This window comes from Capsicum annuum, chromosome 4, assembly GCF_002878395.1.
Source record: "Capsicum annuum cultivar UCD-10X-F1 chromosome 4, UCD10Xv1.1, whole genome shotgun sequence".
NCBI classification, from domain to species: Eukaryota; Viridiplantae; Streptophyta; class Magnoliopsida; order Solanales; family Solanaceae; genus Capsicum; species Capsicum annuum.
In genome coordinates, this window is record NC_061114.1 from 9,658,945 (window position 1) to 9,667,340 (window position 8,396).

Consider the following 8,396-nt stretch of genomic DNA (forward strand, 5'->3'; position numbering starts at 1 on the left):
AGTTTGTTATACACTCTATGATGATATTACACAAGAGGATGCTTAAATAATATAAAAATATAAAAGCCACTAAGAAAGTTGAGTTATCAATCTCGAATTTCCTTGTATGAATTTAAAATGATAGATTGCCCATCTAAAGTAACCTGGAGTATTTTCCTCTTATATTCTTCATCAAATATGTCCAATCAAATTTGATATTTCATCATTTCTTCTTGAATTTATTGGATTTTTTTGAAACAATAGACACTGCTGTATGATTTTGCTTTGCCAGTCGCATCCACAAGTGTCTTGGCAGAAACTCCTCAGTTACTCTACCATCCCAAATGTGCTGCCTTTCATGTGTCTTCTTTTTATTTTTGTTGCTTCCACTTCTTTGGTGTCTTGGCGAGATATCTCCATCCCTAGCCACTTTATCAAAGCATATTATCTTCGTCATCCTCGTCAAAACTATCCTAGCCCAAATCAATGTCGTCCTCTTCCTCATCAAGATGTATTGGACCAATGATCATACATTGCGTGGTATTATTTTTTGGGAAAAGGGGCAAATATATCTCCCGAAATCCCAACTATTCAAAATGGATTAGCTTTACTCTGCATTATATTTTTGGCTTAAAATATTCTTATCATTACATTTTTGACTTAGAAGTACCTTTCAACTATCGAAATAGCTCAAAATATCTTTGTTACTAACAGTTGCTTGGAAATGCCCTCTAACTACTATGCCGGCCCTCAACTAAAGTCGACTAAGACATGAGATGACTTAAAGTTACAATAAGTAATATTACATGTCACGGTATAATTAAATTTGATTTCTTTTTATCATGTCATTCTTAGAGTTAGATAAATAAATCCTTTCTTATTAATGTAGAAAAATAAACTTTAAAGAGTTATGTATGGAAAAGGTACGTGATATCATAATTAAAAATAAAAACTCAAATAAGGAGCTGGAAGAAAAAAAATTAACTATGATCGTTTTTATTTGTTAATATAGGAAGCGTTTATACTACTTATTTCTTACATGTTATAGTGTCAAACATTCGAATCCCCAACCTCAATTTTTTTATTTTTTTTAAAAGATCAAAGGTTGAATTGTCCTATTTCAGATAGTTCAATAACAAATTTAGCCCCTTTTTTTTTTTTCGTTTTGGAGCAACCATTGATGATAAGGGTATTTTATTTTTTATTTTTAGCTATTTTGATAGTTGGATTGCAACATTCGAATCCCCACCCTTAATTTTTTTTTAAAGATTAAAGGCTGAATTGTCCTATTTCAGATAGTTCAATAACAAATTTAGCCCCCCCCCCCCCCCCCCCCCCCCCCCTTTTTTTTTTTTAATTTTGGAGCAACCATTGGTGATAAGGGTATTTCTTTTAGCTATTTTGATAGTTCGATTGCTTTTCTGGGCCTAAAACATTAATGATAAAGATATATTTGAGTCAGAAACATAACAGAAGGTAAAATTAACCTAATTTAAATAGTTCAGGAATATATTTGATCCTTTTATTTATGGAATTTTTCAATTAAAATAAAGTTGAAAATACTTTTGATTCAGGTGGATATACCTTTTTGAATATACATGTCAAAAAGAGACTCTTAAGAAAGTTGGATAGTAGATTAACCCAATAAAGTAAAGATGTAATGTTAACTTGTTAAGGAGCACTACTCCTAAAAGTTATGACTTATGAAGAAAAACTAAAATTGCCCTTTAAGTTGGATTAGGTATTAGGTCTAATTAGGGTTGGATTGGATTCTAAATTGGTTTAAATTTTTAATTAGTATTCTAACTATTTTTTCTTAAAACTGTAACTATAGAGGTAAACAACCTGAGTTTAGAGTCACCTCGATTCGGAATGTCGGAACATCAATCAAATCGAAAACCGAATCCTCAAATGACTTCGTAACAGGTTTGAAAGCTTCAATCGAAAACCTTATGAAATTTTTCACGTTACATCCTATTTCATTTTTATTTGACTATACTTGTATGTAGCCAGCCATATTAGCTCCACATGAGAGCTTTTTAAATAAAGTTTTAAAAGATACTCATCAGTTAGCTCAGTCGTTTTCTATTTATCTTTGTCGCTTATTAAGAGAATAGGTCCCAATAAAGCATCCCGTCTTTCATCATCTACATCAGTTGCTACGCAAGAACCAATAGAAAGGATTTCAATACCTCTCTTTACAATCAAGCAGTTGATTGGCCCTCTCTAGATAGGATGGACTCATCTTCCATCATCTACATTAGTTGCTACGTAAGAATCAATAGCAAGATTTTCGACATCTCTGTTTACAATCAAGATATTGAACGCCTCTCTCTAGATAAGAAGCAGGAAGCGGAGGAAGTATAAAATTCGATAAAGATGGTTATTAAAGCGAACTATATGAAGTAAAGTAACTTTGGAAGACGAAAAAAGATAAATGATTTTAATGGACAATTATCAAAAGTTGAGTGATCATATTACAGATTTAATTTATTTTGATCTAATATTATTATTTCAAATTGAGTAACTTCACCTTATGTTGAATTTTTGGTCTATATCTACTATTATTATTTCAAATTGAGTAACTTAACCTTATGTTAAGTTTTTGGTCTAATATCTACTATTATTATTTCAAATTGAGTAACTTAGAAAAAACAAATCTTAGCTTTCTCTTTGTCTTGCTTAGGGATAATCTTAAATCACAAACAAAAGTTAATTGGTAAAGTTTAGATTTTTTTGTTTGAAAAATTTTGGACACGTGAAGTTCATCCTATATAATATTGGAATAATTAAAAAGATTATCTATGAAGAATTTAAATGTTACTCCATATATATATATATATATACTAGTTTAGGTGTACGCGCCTCGCGCGTGTACCTCACTTTATTAAATTCAAACGCTACACTAAATAGGATATTTGTTTAAATAATAAAGATGAATACAATAATTAAATTCAACATCTTTTGAAGAATTTAATTAATTAAACCTAACTTTTACCAAAAAAATACGATGACACAACCTAGTTGGTTTGGAGGGCGGTTACCCACCCGGGTGACCAGGGATCGATTCCCCCTCAATGCCTTCAGGGTTTGAGCATGTCGCACAGGGCTTGCCTAGTGCGGTTTACATCCCCATGTGATTTGCAGGCTATTGCATCGGGGGGTTTACCCAGTACGCACACAGTGCTCACCACAGAGTGATCACCCGAAGGGCAGAGGCTGTGGCAGAGGGTGTAGCGGCTGCGGGTTTTCCTGGAAAGTTTCCAAAAAAAAAAAAACATAATTAAATCTAACATTTACACAAATTTTTCCAAAGTCATCTGACACTCATCTACCACCTGTAAACTATAACAAAATAATATCATAATAGAGATATCAAAATAATACAACTAAACTTAACATTAACACAAAAAAAACCTCAAAATAGAGATATAAAAATAATACAATTAAACCTAATCTTTACCTAAAAAAATTCCTCAAAAACGACCGACATTCATCTACGACCGGTAAACTACAACAAGATAATACAATAATGATCACAAAACTTCAGTTTTGATGAAAATAATTTTGTCTGAGCAAAAATTTAGACCCTAAAGAATGACTTAAATGAAAACAAAGAAGACATATATACACACGTTGAATTCTATTATATTGACAAAAACAGTGAAGTTAGGGTTAGAAAATTAGGCATCCACCAATCAGATATGCAACCAAATCATGTTAGATTAGTGTCAATTATATTTTTCCAATAAGTAAATTGATTTCTTCTCTAGTTTAACGTGCATCATATTTTCCCAATAATTAAATCGATTTCTTCTCTAGTTTAACATTTATCTCAATATTTATAGAATTATTTCCTTAATAGAGTTCTATTTTAGGAGTATTTTTCTAATTGATGAAAGAAAAATATTAATTTATTCTCTTTCCATATATTTTAGGAGTCCCAAGTATTTTAGGAGTCTAGTTAATATATTATAAATAATTAAATAATAAATTGAAGAAAATAATAAAAAGACAGTTTTATCTAAAGAAAAACCTTTTAACAAAGGGCAAAAAGTTCAAATCACTTTTCTATGGCCTCCACACTTTTAATATATAAATATATATATATATATATATATATTTATAGTAATTTGTTGATATTGATATCATATCATCAATTAAAGGTAACTACTATCAGGAGGTGATTATTTTATTTCAAGTTATCATATAAGGCATAATATTAAGGGTTATATTTTATTGGACATTCTATAACATTTTTTAAAATAACCAACCCAAGTTTGCAAGCTTTCCAAACAGTGGTTACTATTTTCGCTTTATAGCCTTTTCCTAATTTGGGTCATTTTGGTCTACGTAAGCTATATACAATCCAATTACAATATTGATACAGTTTATATACAATACTGATGCAGTATTCAACTTGGGCAATTCGTCCCTTTTAAAAATATATCAATTTTTTTTTATAATTTTTTTAACTGATCAAATATTCTGCCTTTTTTTATTGTTTAGAAATAATAATTAAATTATATAAAAATGATGTAATTATTAAATAGAATAGGTATCTATATAAGATATATGTATAGAAATTGTATAGTTCTATTAAATATGTATATGTATAAAATATATATAAAAAATATATAGAAAGTATATGAAAATTATATAATTGTTGTATAAAACGTGTAAAAAAAATTTACAGTTATTGTATAAATTGTGTATCAAAACTGTATAATTTTTGTATAGAATATTTATATGTATAAGATATGTATAGAAACTGTATAGAAGGTGTGTAGAAATGGTATAGAACAAGCCAGTAAATTGAAAAGGCTAGAAAGTGAAATTTAAATTTCATGGTCATTTTCATAGAAATAGTTTAATTTGAAATGTCGTTTCTGTCCTTTACCCTACTTCTCCAAATGTTCATTCACAACTAAAAAAAAAAAAAATAGAAATTAGCGATGAACAAATTATGTAGCTAAACAATAAAATTTATCATTAATTCTATTTAGTAAGGAAGTTCATAGCTAATTCAAATTTCTTTTATTAATTCTTCTAAATCCTTAATTCTTAAAATTATTTTCAAGTAATATAACAACTAGAATTTGTTAAATATTTAACGAATAAAATACTGCTTACTTTGGAAACATAAAGAAGAAACTGCCCAAAAATATATTTAAAGTTAAAGACTCTTTAAAACTTACCTCAAATACTAAAGTGATTATTTTGTCAGTTTTTCATAAATTTAAATACTATTAGCTAATTTAAGCCTATAAATAGAGCCTTCCATGAAGGAAGAAACATTAATAATTACACATAAATTAATATTTTATATATTTTAAATCTATCTAGCTTTGAGCCAAATTAATTAAAATGGCCTCCTTTAAGCAAGTTTTTCTCTTCACTGCTCTCTTTATTGCAATTTCAGGTTAAACATTTTTACCACTCTTATCCCCTTTTATTATTATATATTTCTTCGATGGATAGATTTATATGTTTTATTTTCCTTTTTAGTATGTTATTAACATAAATATTTGTCATATTTAGCAACTCCTTAATTTCGATATCATGATTCGAGTGATGTTTTGGTAGATTATACTTGTCCTTAAGTTAATGCTATAAGATTTAAGTATTTCTTACTTTTCATATTCAGACAAATTAAGACCCATAAAATGAAACGAAAAAAAGTAATAATTACGTAAAGCGTCAAAACTGCCCCTTATTTATTTTATTTTCGACAACTTTACCCTCCGTAAATATATACTTGTCGTTACCAACAAGTGGCTCAATTTTGCTCCTATACTACGTATATAATTCAAATTCGATTTGTTTCCTCCTCCATCATCACGATCATCACCTCCCTAAATATATACTTGTCGCTTCCAACAAGTAGCTCAATTTTGCTCCTATACTACGTATATGATTCAAATTTGATCTGTTTCCTCCTCCATCATCACGTTCATCACCTCCCTAAATATATACTTGTCGCTTCCAACAAGTAACCCAATTTTTCTGTTATACCATGTGTAGGATTCAAATTCGATATGTTTCTTCCTCCACCATCTTCTCCCTAAATATATACTTGTCGTTACCAACAAGTACCTCAATTTTTCTCCTATACTACGTATATGATTCAGATTCGATATGTTTCCTCCTCTACCATCACGACCATCACCTCCCTAAATATATACTTGTCGTTACCATCAAGCAGCTCAATTTTGCTCCTATACTACGCATATGATTCAAATCCGATCAGTTTCCTCTTCCACCATCACCTCCCTAATATATACTTGTCGTTACCAACAAGTAGCTCAATTTTGCTCCTGTACTATGCATATAATTCAAATTCGATCTGTTTCTTCCACCATCACAACTATCACCTTCCTAAATATATATACTTAATGTGCAGGCAATCTCTCTTTGGGTCCTAAAAAGATGCAAGTGATGGCATTACGAGACTTGTCCACTGATGTTGCAGAGATGAAAGGGAAATTATTTCGACTTGAAGACATAACTACTTGTGGGAAACAATGCAAGGTCCGTACTGATTGTCAAGAAGGTTTTATCTGTTCAAACTGTATCACATTTGGGTCGTTTTCACAATGCGTATAATAAGCGTGTTGTTACTGGTGAAGTATCCTTGGAGCGTGCAGATTATAATTACTCCGCACAAAGAATGGATGTAACTACTATTATATGCTTGATATGCCTTTGTGTATATTCAAACAATTTAAATAATGTTGTGTTTCCAAGTTTGTATAATAAGAAAATAAATATGTAACCTAGCTAGTTTCCCAAATATTGGGAAACTATCTACCTATCGTAATATATGAGTTACAACTTAAATAAATATATATTGTTTACTTGTCTTCATTCTATATGCAATTCACTATTTATTTATTGAGATACTAGTAAAAAAAAACACATAAATTAACACTTTTTCCCGAGTTTCATATCCTAATTATCAATTATTCTCTTTTTTGCTATATGAACATTCCATCTTGAGTGGATCTATTCTCTCTCTGTCAAATATTTGAATTTAATTAACTGAAAGAAAAAAGCACGATGAAAAGCCAAACCTTAAATATTTTTAACTCTGTCAACTATTTGAATTTAAATAAATAAAAAGAAAAAGACTGACGAAAAGCCAAACCTTAAATATTTTTCTAGGGAAAAATATAAGTTTCATCGTACATATATACATCATTTTGATCTTATTTCAGTTGATACTTTTTTGTAAGACAATATGTATACATGGTATACATACTTTCTTCTTGACATTTTGCTTATAGTGTCACTGTCACGACCAACACTCTTGTTATTGACACTGGTATTTCTCTTTTTACAATAACAATGGCGAAGCCAAAAATTTCATTAAAATTGTTCAAAAGTTATAATATATGCATCAAAAACAATCTTTTCACCTGTATATGCAGTATAACATTCTATATGCGTAATACGTATAATTATTAATGAACACGTTCAATTATGTATTTTCCTTCTTCAATGTGATTATATAAACATGGCTTTGCTAATTACGTTATTGGTTTAAAAGTTTAATAATAATGCAAGAAATATGGTGAACTAAATCAATTGACATTAGTTTTAAGAGTCTATTGATCATCTATTTCAAATGCAATGGAGTATCTTTGTGTAGTATATATATATATATATATATATATATATATGCATGTGCTTATTTTCAATTTTGAGGACTATGAAGAGTTTGGTTCTAGTGGTCTCGGGTTTGAGTCCCCTGGGTATAAAGTCAACTTTATTACGAAGCGTTCTACCCTTTATGTGGGATTCCTCCGCACGAATTCGAATTTAATTGAATTCCAATGCAGGTACTAAAAATCGGGTGGGAAACCAACCAAAAAAAAAAATTAACAATTTAAATGCCTATTAATAATTTATTTTTTTAGCCAAATAAATTAAGATGACCTCCTTTAAGCAGACTTAAATTTTGATTTCTCTCTTTTGTAATTGTGTTAATTACGAAAAGAAATAATAACAGAAATGATACGAAAGTAATAGTCTAAGATACAATTAATAGTAATAAAATCGCTGGACAAGAATTTATAGAAGCAATATTATGACTGTTAGTATGAGTGGACAACAAGATAACGCACCCCTATATACTCTTCTGCTGAAATGAAATCTGTGTCGTTCGACCAACAACCTGTTATCTTTGATGAAGAGAATAAGAAAAACAAATCTTGAAGCGTAATGCTGTCACTGTCTCAAAATACAAACAAAAATATAAATTTAAAAAATTCAATTACAAATCTACCAATAATCTAGCAAATGGCAAAGAGATGCATAAAAGACAAAGGTATTGCATGTAATCTGCAGTGTGAATGGCAGGCACGTAAATGTTAGTGACTACCATATGTTTAACTCGAGTCAATTCCTCGTATTGT

At 29.6% G+C, this 8,396-nt stretch overlaps 1 long non-coding RNA gene across 1 annotated transcript; it reads left to right on the forward strand.

The window, feature by feature from the left end:
- Positions 1-5,253: 5,253 nt before the first annotated feature.
- LOC124897633 lies at positions 5,254-6,846 on the forward strand. Its single transcript, XR_007054399.1, has 2 exons — positions 5,254-5,401; positions 6,383-6,846. It is a non-coding gene; the product is annotated as an uncharacterized LOC124897633 (long non-coding RNA).
- The last annotated feature ends 1,550 nt before the right edge of the window (positions 6,847-8,396 follow it).